Here is a 12882-nt window from a genome sequence, read left to right as displayed (position 1 = left end):
CTGTATTTGTGTGTTCCAGCAAGGCTAACTATTTTTTCTCTTTCAGCCTTATGACACTGCACTTTTCTGTTTTCATCTGAGCTTGCATAACATTAGACACAACAAATACTTTCAAAAACTGAAGGCACCTTTTTTCTCTGAAGCAGCATTAGAAGTCTACAGGTAATTCCACTGGGAGTCTGCCACTCTGGTTTAAAATATTCTTACAGAGCTTTTCCTCATGCTGGAAAGAGTTATAATTTATTTCTTCAAACAAAACTGAAGGTCTTCAGTATCTGAAACACTGAAGTCACAGAAGGTATATTCCTCAATTAAATTGTAACAAATTTTAAGGTACCACGAAATGTCTGAGTATGATAATAGGTTACATAGGATACTGTTAGTGATTTACAAAGCCAAGTGTTATGTTTTCCTCCATGCAGAATCATTGTCAGAGCACAATTTGACTGGTTTTTGTTTTTTATATCTGATTTTCTGATAATTCATATCAGTGATTTCTCTTATCTCACTCTTAGCTGGATATAAACATCACCAGAATATAAACATAACATTTGAGGACTCTAGATAAATCTTGTTTATTCACTTTGAAAATGTCATTCATTATAACATGTATCTTTCAATCTTTAAACTTTGGACACAGCCATTTTGTTGTCATCTGCTAGGTCAAACTGCTGTTTAATCACCAGCTTTCCTCTGACAATCACATCAAAACTAACTATTTAATCAGACTGGTATTCTTGCCTTCTTTTCTGTTTGCACTCTTATTGTGAGTACTTCTACTAATAAAAATAGCAAGACTAATTATTACAACAGGAAACTGAAACAAAAAAGCCCGCAACCTAGCAGGCATTTATCACTAATTTACCAAGGGCATCTAAGCAACCAGAGAGTCTATCAAGGTAACTCTGGAAAATATCTGTGTTTTATTAACATTTAGAATTGTTATTTTACTCATGTAAGATACTGTGGTTTGAATGTGAATTGACTTCACAGCTAACCTTCTGGGATAAATCAGAGAAGTCAAGAAATTAACTGTCAGAAGCAACTCAGAATCCTCTAATTTTCACCTTGCTCACACTAGTTTTAGTAGAATATAGTTTTGTCTTACTGAAGATTTTCCTCTCTGATACCACTGTTACTGTAGGGAAATTTAGCACAGTGAGATACAGGGTTAAATTCACATGACATTACTGTCTATATCACCCAGCTAAAAAGTTTTTGTAAGTCTTTTTGGCAAGTCCAACTTGCATTTTTATTTTAAAGTGAGTAGTCTTATAGACTATGTATGTAAGAGATAGAGATACAAAAAGACCCCAAACAAACAAACTGAAGAAAGACTCAGATCTTCCCACTCACAAGTGCAAGGAGGTAATTTAGAAAAATAAAAATTCCCTCTACAATTAATCTAGTGTGAAAGTCATGGAAGAGGCAAGAAGCCTCTGAACTAAAGAGGAGAAAGGGCAAGTACGCATTACTGCAGAGATCTATCTAAGGGACAGAGGCATCATGTCTGAGTGATAAGTTATCATAAGTAGACATGTGCTGCTTCTCCTATAGCAGAATGGATAATGCTATATGCCACTTTAGCAACTATTTGTCCCTACTACTCTTCACAAGCACGTAAATAGACCTTACACACACCCCAAGAAGGTCACAGAAGAGAAGCTGGGAACTACAAAGTATCAGGCCCATTATGATATCCCAAATTGGTACCGATGTAGCAATTTGAGGTATAGTTGTACCTCAAATTATAATGAAGGGTTTAAAGTAAAATGCTTCACTCCTAAGAGAAAACAATGCTAAACAGCATGACAGAACTGTTCAGGTGAGAGGATACTTCAGAGCTTTTCTCTCTCAGAGCTCTTCTTTCATAGCCCATTTCTGCAGCAAAACAGAATTGAGTGTACTGTAGATAACGTCAGAGCTAATTATAACTTTTTGCCATGTACTATGTATCTGAAGCAGTAACTATGATTATGGAGTTTTGTAAAACAGGCTCTAGCTGTATTCTTTTCTCTTCAGTGGGGTTATCTTAATTTAGTAGCTTATTTTTCCTGAGACAATATGTTTTCGTTCCTTTAATATAATTAACGTTATTCTTGGCTTCCCTTTTTAGCTCATAACATATCTATTATATATCCCTCAAAAAATGTTAAAATGTGCCAAATACATAAACAAGGAATATGGACTAAATTATATTTTCATTTTTGTCGGCTTAATTTAGTCTCCTGCAATCCTTCTGTGAATAAGTCTCACAATATTTCTTTTTCACCTATTTCAAAAACATTTAAACCATGACCTTGACTGACCTTTAAGGGTGAGTGGATTAGGAAGAGGGAGGAATGCGAAAATATTGCAGTTCATTGTCGTGTTCTAAGCTCAGCCTGTAACTCAGCACCACGTAGCCACTCTCTCACTCACCCCCTTCTTCCTCCTCCACTCCTGGAGGGGTGGGGAGGAGAATTGAAAGAATGTAAATCCCACAGGCTAAGATAAGAGCAGTCCAGTAACTAAGGTATAACACAAACCACTGCTGCTACCACCAATAATAATAACGATAAGGGAAATAACAAGGGGAGAGAATGTAAAATGAAAAGTGCAAAAGGAAAACAATAAACGCAAGTGAAGTGATGCACAATACAATTGCTCGCCACCCACTGACTGATACCCAGCCTGACCTGAGCAGCAATCTGGGCCTTCTGTGTACCTCCCCCCAGTTTGTATACTGGGCATGACATATTGTGGTGTGGAATACCCATTTGGCTGGTTTAGGTCAGGTGTCCTGTCTGTGCTTCCTCCCAGCTTCCCGTGCCTCTCCTCACTGGCAGAGCATGAGACTGAAAAGTCTTTTGCCAGGGTAAGCATTACTTAGCAAACCCTAAAAACATCGGTGTGTTGACAGCGTTGCTCTCAGACTAAAGTCGGAAACACAGCACCGTACCAGCTACTATGAAGGAGAAAAATAACTGCTACAGCTAAACCCGGGAAAATATCCACTCCTTGTTCCATACCATTGACATCATGCTGAGATCCCATATTTTTCAAAATACCATCAATTTTTTTCTCTTTTATATATACATATATATATACAGACATAAAGGGAGAGATATCATTCCTTAGTCCATGGACCATCCCTATAAAATTGCTGAATTCATCCAGCCCATGATGTCAGGCTCCATGTCTTGTAACAGTCCTTCAGGACAGGAGAGATAGTGTGTAGCGTTGGATTGTTACCTGCTGACATCACCACTGAACTCATCTGGTCACTGGTGAGCTTGTCTTGGTTTCATCAAAGTTGATTCTTTACTGGGGTTATGATCAGAGGGGAGTCAGGGTCAGTCTGTCAGTGGTGACCTGAGGACAGGTCTGCTGCTGCTGATGCATTTCCCATGATTCTCTGCTGATGACCATGACAACACATATCTTCTTTTCAAAGCCCAGCGTGGTGGAGATGGGCATCTAGCTGATGGGCTATAAGAGAGTTATATAGCAGGCAACAGCGTATAATTGAGTTCATTGGCTGTTTTCCTACAAAATTAAATCTCCTTGAGGTACACACAGGACTTCCCCATCTTCCAGCAATACCCACCAAGTATATCCAGGTCCCTGGGCAGTTTGCCTTTAGCTGAAGCTGGAATAACTCAGGCCATCTTCCCTTGTAAACCAGTTTATTCCTTTGAAGAATGTCAGAAGTAGAGAGTCAGTGAGATGCATGTTTTACTTGTACCTTTGCATTTTGGTTAAGAAAATAGAAAAAGAAATAACTGTTACAGCTGAACTCAGGACATTCATGATGCAAGTCCTAAAGAATGCATTTCAGGCCTTAATATTTCAGATCATGCTTTCCTCAAAGTATAGTATTTAAAAGGTTGATCTCTGTCTTTATTTAGAACTGCTTCAATCAATTCTGAGAGTAATAATATTGATTAATTTATTTTTTTTAATTCTTTCATCAAACTTTTATCCATTAAAAGTGTTTGAAATGCCATACTGGATCTATGGATTCATGGGCAATATTCCATGAATAAGATCATTACATTGACCTGTTGTGGTTTAAACCTAGCTAGTAACTCAGTACAATGTAGCTGTTTGATCACCCCAATTTACCCTCCCTGGTAGGAGAATCAAAAGAATGTAAAACCTGTGATATAAGAACAGCTTAATAACTAAAGTATAATATACTACTAATACTAAGAAGAAAGGGAAATAACAAGGAGAGAGATATAATACTTAAGCAAAAAAAAAAAAAAAACAACAAAAAAACAACAAAAAACCCCCAAACAAACAAATACAAACCAAGAAAACCAAAATAATGTGACGCACACCAACTGATACCCAGCCTGACCCAAGCAAGAATCAGTCCCTCCCCAGTATCTCCCCCTAGTTTATATACTGGACATGAAGTGCTGTGGTATGGAATACACCTTTAGGTAGTTTGGGTCAGGTTTCCTGTTTCTGTTCTCTCCTGGCTTCCTGTGCCCCTCCTCATTGGCAGAGCAAGAGAGACTGAAAAGTCCTAGATCAGGGTAAGTCCTACTTAGCAACAAGTAAAACATTGGTATGTTATCAGCATTGTTCTCAGACTAAAGCCAAAACACAGCACTGCACCAGCTATGAGGAAGAAAATTAACCCTTTCCCAGCCAAAACCAGGAAGTCACCCAATTTTTTGTCATTAGTTTAATAGCTGTTTTCTGCACCTGTATCTCTCCCTGATGAACACTACTAATGACTTATCCCCTCCTGAACTTCATGCCACTGTTCAGAACCTTTTGAATCCAGTAGTCTACTCAATTTTAGATAGGCTTCAATGTCTGCTTATCTAGTCCATATATAGTCAGCTTGTGAATGAAGATCAGACAGTGTTGAAAATGTTATAAAAGTCAACATAGGCAACAGCCATTGCTTTCACCTCTACCAGGACAATCATCTCATTCTTGAAGGTGCTCAGGTTGCTAAAGTATAATTTTTTCCCTCCATAAATCTATTTCTTGTGTTGACTATTTCCTATAACAAGTAACCAAAGTGACCTTGGCAGATTACTTGGCAGGTATTTTTTCTTGTTTCATACCGTCTTGTTCTGGAACATGGATTATTCAAAAATTACTCAAAAGAAATGTAATGAGCTGGTTTTGCAGTAAAATGAGGGTAATTTCTGACATCTTCTAAAATTATCTGTGCATAGATAATGAGTAGTTTTGTTCAAAAAACATGCACATTAGTTCAATTTTGCCCTATTTTTCATTATGTGGTTTATAGGGATGACTCATGAATACTTCTACACTCTCCAAACATATAACAAGGAGTATTCCCATGGTAACATGAGGTGGGTCTGCTCCTTGTTATCCTTGTTTCCCAAACAGCATGTGCTGGGTTTCCCCTAAAAGAATCCTTTGTAAATTAGGAGTGATCTGCTGCAGACAAGCCCCTTGGGCCTTTCACGATTTGTGAAGTTTCTCAGTTTTCTGGAAGACTCCATGTGCTGTAAGTTATACTTCTGGAAAACCTAGAAGCCTAAAGCAAACAACAAAATGAAATAATTATGAAAATGAAGAGTACACTACCATACTGTTGGAAGTACAGCTACACTGATACCTGAACATGAACAAGGACAAACACCTGCTGAAGGCCAGCTCTATTAAGGCAGACCATGATGAAACAGTTACTGACCATATTCTGCTACTTGGATTCAGCTCCATAAAAGTATGCCCTAAAAGGAAGTGTAATGAGAAATTGTCTCTCAAAAGTCTTGGAGGCTGAGACCATGAAGATTAGCAATGGTTGTGTTCAGGACTTCATCTTGTATGTGAATTGCAGTAGACCAAATCACTCACAAGAAATATGAGTTTTCTCATGATTACACAAAATGAGTAATTTAAAAATAAACAACACTTCCTCAAACCAAACAGATCAATAAAAGATCAATGTAGAAGTAGTCATATTTTAACCTGGGTCCTGGAAGTCTTAAGAAGATTAGTGACTGTTTTAAAACCATTTCAAGAAAGAAAAAAATAGCAGAAATATTATGGATTTCTATTTAGTTGTTTTAGAGAATAATTATCTCTAAGAAAACTGAAAATTCAAAACCAGGATATAGAGGCATTAATTCTATTTTGAACCATTCTACTGTCATGCCACACAGCTGCATTTCAATGTCTCCCTTTAGTGGCAAGGTATCCTGGTACTATTAACTGAGATATATCTGAAAAATCAGATTGACTTGTAAATGTGTTATACGAAGCAACTAAGATCCATACAAAACTTTACTGTCAAAAAGCCTCTAGGAATATCATATTAAAGGTATTTAAGCAGAATTTTGTATTATGCCTGGTGTTACCACTTTTCCAGGCACACAATCTCCAAATAAAATTCGGGAGTATGCGCCATGCTGTACATGCATACTAAATCTAATGCATCTGGAACACATTACTTCTACTGGGCATGTTCAAGTGAGCCATATAACACATGTGCAGGTAAACTATTTGTCTGGAAATCTTGAAAAAAAAATTAATCCTTTTTTTCAAGACTGAAGAAAATTACAGTCGTTGTAAAGAAGCCAAGACATATGGCCACCATGGTTTTCTTCTTGTCCTTGAAAATATGATCACAGCTTCTCTTCTAAAACAGAGATGGTAGATATTAATCACTTATGGAATGGTATCTGTTTTAGGAGTAATGAGGCTGCAGTTCAAAGGTTTTTTGCTACTTTGATAGCATATGTGTTCAAGAATAAAGCCTCAGTCATTTGCTGGAAGATGTTTTCTCACTTTTCTCATTTCCTTTGTTTCTGGTTTGAGGTTGTCTCTATCGTCTGCCTTTTGGAGACTTTGAATTACTGTGAAGATGGTTAAATGAGTCACAGTAAGATTAAACACCTTGGAGATTAATGTATTTGGCTAGTTTTGGCATTAATGAATAATAAATGAATTGCAATGTACCATGTTTCACCAGCTGTTCTGGATGCTCTTTATAACTTCTCCAAAGCTTATTTCCGTTTCATGTAGGATATAAAGCTTTACAGTCATATTTTAGGAGGTATCATTAAAATAATCTGGAGAAGAAGAAGAGATGTAGGAATTCTTACCTTGCTTTATTTGCAACATACAGACTTGACTGGACACAGCCTTGATCAACCGGATATGATCAGACCTCCTTTGAGCAGGGAGTTGAACTAGATGGTTTCCAAAGTCCTTTCTAGCCTGGATTATTCCATGATTCTGTGATTTGCAGAATGAACTGAGTCAGGAACTCCAATAAAATTGTAGATGATCCCTGCACTGGGAAAACAACAAACACAGGGGATTTGAACAAAACCATCTAAAGACATTATTTTCTTCCAATGAAGAATAATATTTCTTCAGAGACGAATGTATATAAAATTCAGATTGACAAATTCAAGCGATCAAATACACTTGTAACCCTAGATTTAGGTTTAGGAAATCCTAAACTTGATAATTGTAAACTGCAGGCAAAATTCAATACAGAGTACTATACAAAAAGAAAGTGTATGTACAGTATTCCAGAAACCAGGGAGTGTAATATATTTAATAGTAAAAGCTTAACAACCAACCTAGGTAATTTTCCTTTTTTTTTTTTCCTTTTTTTTTCCTACCTTTTTTTCCTTTTTTTTTTTTTTTTTTCCTGGTTATCCTGCTGTCTTGGGCATCTATGTCCTGCCATTTATAGATTAAACAAATACTGAGTATGAATGAATATTTTTTTAATCTGTTGTCTAAATATATATTTCCTAGATGGAAATATATTTTTACCAAATGAAAGAAGAAAGGAAATTTGAACTGAAAAGACTACAATATTAGCATAAGAATCACTTCAAACGTATGTTCTCAGGAAACATGTAAATACTTCAGATGTGTAGTCGCATCTGATGTTTTTCAGAGAGTTGGCTTTTGTAAAATGGCTCCCAATTATTAAAATCCGATGCCTTTATGTCAAGGCTTGTTCTTTTTGCAGCAACTAAAAATGAAGACACTAAAACTTGTCTTTTTTATTTTAAGATAAAATATTATTTAGCTTACATGAATATTAATGTCTCATTTAAAAATCTATTGGAACCTAATTATGAAAATAAACAAGAAGACATGTTTCTTGCAAAATATTTAAAGTGGTGTTAAAAGTGCTGAAACCAGCCCTAATGCTGATTTCAGCCATGTCATCAGTAAGGTATCTTGCAATCATATTTACCCTGAAAGACTAGAGATACTGGAAGACTTCTCCCAGGGTTATAATAGAGTCCAGAGTGCAGAGGGAGTGCAGGAAGAAGCAGCATGCCTGTCTGGATGGGAGCCCAGTGCCCAGCTGAGTCATCCGTCTGACTTTCAGGTTCGGGCTCACATCCAAAGGTATGTGGATATATCATTGTTTAACTAAACCTGATAATGTTACATGGTCCAATTGTGTGACATTATACCTACTTGAGTTTCTGCTTTTTCTGGCACCACAACATCACTGTGCTGTTTTGCCAGGTAGATTTTACAAAATCTCTTACCTCTCTTTTTCTGTTTGTGTGTCAGTATAATTTGTACATTACTTGCATAATGCTTAAAATAGCACACCAAGTATATTAATAGTAAAGTTTAGGCAAGTAAATGTTCAGCATTTCTGAGTGTAAGTTAGGATACATTAAATTATTTTGCAAGTGATATCTTCTATGGAAAAACAAAATGATTATAAGACCTTACCAGACTGTTTCTAAATACGTATGAGTGAATCAATAATAAAATTCACCTAGCATGGCACAGGTATCTGAAATTTATTTATGCTTAAGCCAGACACCCAAGCATTCCTGTGGAATCAATGGAGATAAATGGGCCTGTAAGGAGGATGATTCACTTCATCGTAAGACAGATGCCTACAATAAGTGAGATGAATCAGTGTATGGATGTGATTATTTCTCTCCCAGTATCTCTGTTGACGTGGCTTTTTAACCTTCAGATCTACCTCCAAAGCTTTTGAGACAAGTAGAGAGACTCTTCTAAACAATAAATTATTATAAAATATGTCTATACAGTAGGCACTGGAAAAATTTCCCAGTCTAGATCTTGTTGTGTGGCACCCCTGGCTCCATGCTTAGATGAGGGCTGATGCGACACCATCATTCTCTGGTTTCCATGCAAAGGAAACAGGGACACACAAACCAGCTATGGTTCATTAGGACTTTCAAGAGCACTGAAAAGTCTGAATCTTCTGCAGAAAAGCTTTAGTAGACATCAGCTGTGAATACTGGCTGGAAAAGTTTAGCAGTTACAATTTCAAGAAAAGACGTCTTCCTCGGCAATGGATAGTTCTACACAGCTCTTGCTTTTTTTCTTATCGTGCACTCCTGGCCACATTTGCTTATGAAATGTAGAATGAGACTAACCACTGATGTGACCCAGTACGGTTACTTACATTTAGTGTATTTATTACCTTAGAGATTCAAAGTAATTTAGGAACTGAAGCCTATCATTCATGTAAATGTAAGGGGAAACATCATCAAAAAGAACTCGATGTATATACATAGTTTTGTCAAGTGCTTTAGAAAAGGCAAATAATAAGCATATCTCCACATCTGAGGCATTATATTTTGTCTAAGCAGCATGAGACAGGGATATTCTATCTGGAGACAATTACAAAGAGCACTGAATTAATTACATTCATCTTTTCTATCCATTTTTTTTTTCTGGTTTTCATTATATAATTTGTATATATAAATATAATCATCCTAGTGGCTGACAAAGAAAAAATAAATAAATAGGGATGTGCTCTGTGGTTTATACATAACTTGTCAAGCTGGAAGGTTGGAAACATATTTCTTCTTTCATTCAAAGGAAAGCAGCTGATACAGGATACATTTCTTTATTTTCATGTGGCAGTACCCTTCGCCTTAACTGTGGGTGGTGAGTTGCACTGTGGTGCAGATCTGCCTCATACAGGAAATAAATATGTGAGATAATTGTGCAAGGAAAGAAAATTATTGAGGGAGGAAGTGAAGAAGAAAAAAGTTTCCATAACATCTGTTCTTCACATTAAAAAGGATCAAATTCAGTTATGTGACAGACCCTTAAAGTCATAATAAGTACATAAAAATTGTGAAACTTTAAAAATATTCTTTTAATGTTTCCTTTTAAACTTCAAGGCTGGCCTCTGCTTATATTTTAAATATTTTTTATATTTTTTCATTCTTAAGCTTGGAAACAAGTTTTCCAACTTTTTAAATTCTTAGATTTTAAGGAGATAGTTCTAAGACCTGCTATTTTAGAAAACATAGTAAACATCAAATGTGTTTATGAGCCTTATAATGCATAGGTAGGATCTGACAGAACCAGAAATTCATGCATAAACAGGATATTTGTGTTTATTCTCTACAATTATTTTAGCCAACAGGTTCTTTGACAGAAATACTTATAGAACTGCGAAGTATCAGGGTCAAGAAAAATGTCAAATGTACAGCTGTTTCCCCAGGAATGACATATAGGCAAATGACACTTTGATGTTTAATTACATTTAACATTGGAAACCAAAATATACTCATTCTGAGATCCGAGTGCATGCAGTCTGGGAACAGAGCAATCCAGCTGTTTTGTTGCTGTTTACAGTAAGAAATGAAGTCACCGAACCTCAGAGACCAATATCTTAATATTTACTCTAAAGATTATTGCTGACACCTCTTCTGTGTGCCAAGAAGGTCTCCTGTTTGGTCCCGAGAACAAAGCAAAGACAGAAAAAAAATGAAGTATTGCAGGAGAAGGAGCACACCCTTTTATTGACAAGTATATCAGTTACCTATCACGTGGCCTGTATAAATGGAATCTCTATATAAGACAGTTTCAGGATTTGCTACGTATCAGAGCAGAATTTAGGGCTTACAGTTTCTCATTGTTCTTGCAGTAACACACAGCTATTGCAAACAGCTAAAGACACCTGTTCAGGCAGATTTTTTTAAAAACACATGGAAAATGACAGAACAAAAAATCAGATGGACTCCATTTTCCTGGTGGTGATGAACGATTGTTCTGATGTAGTTTTCCGTGTAAGAGCGTTTTAAAGGGTTGGGGTTTTTATGTGTGTGTGGTTTTTTGTTGTTTTTTGGTTGGTTGGTTGGTTGGTTGGTTGTTTTTTTTTGTTCAAGTGTTATGCTAAAAAAGCCTCTCTTTACTATGATTTTTTTAATAAGCTTACAAGGTAAATGTCAGGTCTGTTGCAAATTTGAATTTTCTTAACTGCAACTGAAACCGTCCAGGCTGACATTTGTCTGGTTTATTTACAGTGTGGAAAAGGCTAATATGCTGACTTTAAAGACAGTCTCTGTGCCCTGTATTTTTAAAAGTAAGAGAAAAAATAATCAGTGAAGCAAAAACATTGAAAAATTATAGTAAGCTCTTTATCCTTTAATTTTGCTAAGGGAACAGTTTTCGTACATAACCCTCATAATAGCAACCAGTGCTATTAGAAAATCTAATTAGCTATTAAGGACTGTGTTTAGAAAGAAATTATTTACTCAAGTAGAAATATTGGTAAACACTCCATGTGTATTATCAGTTTCTTGCATGAAACCTTATGATTTTGGGGTGATTGCTTAAAAAAAAAAAAAAAAAAAAAAGTTGTTTATGGGAGATCAAGTATAAGGCATCAAAAGATACCTTAATGGAGAAATACCTATCTTTGTCTAGAAAATCACTACTTTCATATATTATGAAGAATGAATCTTCTATGGTCAGAGACAGACAAGCAAAGTTCATTCATGGAAAACATTGTTGAAGTCAATATTGCTGCTTGCTGCCCTTACTGATTTGTGTCTTGCTTCATACTTCCAGGGGTATATTTTCTTCAAGACTTCCAGCTGCTGATTTAGGGAAAATGTGCCTACACCTGAAATCTTTTATTTCTCAGACTAACAAAATCCATTTGCATCTAAATGTATTCTTATATATACATATAAAAATATATTCTTTACAATGTATTTAATTTGTGCTCTGAACCTGTCACTTACTTGCTCACGTTTTTTATCTTTCCTATACAGGAAAAAAACAGGAGAATATCTAGCAGTGTGTAAGGGATATGAAAACCTGTGAAATAACGAAATATAATCCTAATGATATGGTGTGTTGGGAGTAGTATAAACTGAATGTCATGACCTGAACTTCATTATCTAAAATACTGAAAGTTTAAATTTCTCCTCTGTTCCTTTTCTGCTCTCAGGGAAAAAACCCAACAAAAAATAACAGGCCTTAATGCATATGACCAATGCCCAGTGATAATGGAGTTAGATTTCTCTCATGTTCACTCCTTATACCTGCTCACAACCCATTTTTCCCTTACTATTGCCTGTATAACTAACTACACAGGAAGCTCTAGAAAAGATGTGCTGGTAATGCTGATGTGATATTTCTGCAGGCACAACATAGTCCACATTGAGACTTGCGGCTAAGTATAAATCTATTGTGCAAATGAATTAGTAATAAATTATGTATTTATATTTGACTCACATGCTTCCACATAGCTGTTCGCTTAAATTGATCTGTATTAATTTAAATACATTTTTATTATTTGTCTCTCATTTGTGTCTCACAAGATCAAGAAAGATATGAAAAGTGGACATCATCTTGTTTGTAAATTGTCAAAAGATCTCTTAATTCCTAATTATACAGCCACACCATCTCTTGTGCTACCACAACCCACAGAAATCACCAAGATGCCACCAAAGTTACAATTTGGTCTTCATAAAATTGTTCTTGTTGTTGAGGATGCCAAATCTGAAAGAAATTTAGATTGGCAGCCTGTCATTTAGAGATATAGCCCACTGGGTTTCACCTTGAGAAACAGAAAACAATGGGGACTCTACAATCACACTTCTAAAGCTAAATATTTGCATCACATAACTGTTT

Source organism: Neopsephotus bourkii, unplaced genomic scaffold, assembly GCF_033783945.1.
Source record: "Neopsephotus bourkii isolate Nb327-2 ecotype Australia unplaced genomic scaffold, CSIRO-AGI_Nbou_v1 NB_1511, whole genome shotgun sequence".
In the NCBI taxonomy this organism is placed as follows: domain Eukaryota; kingdom Metazoa; phylum Chordata; class Aves; order Psittaciformes; family Psittacidae; genus Neopsephotus; species Neopsephotus bourkii.
The sequence above is the reverse complement of the archived record's forward strand: the minus strand, read 5'-3'. Positions refer to the sequence as shown.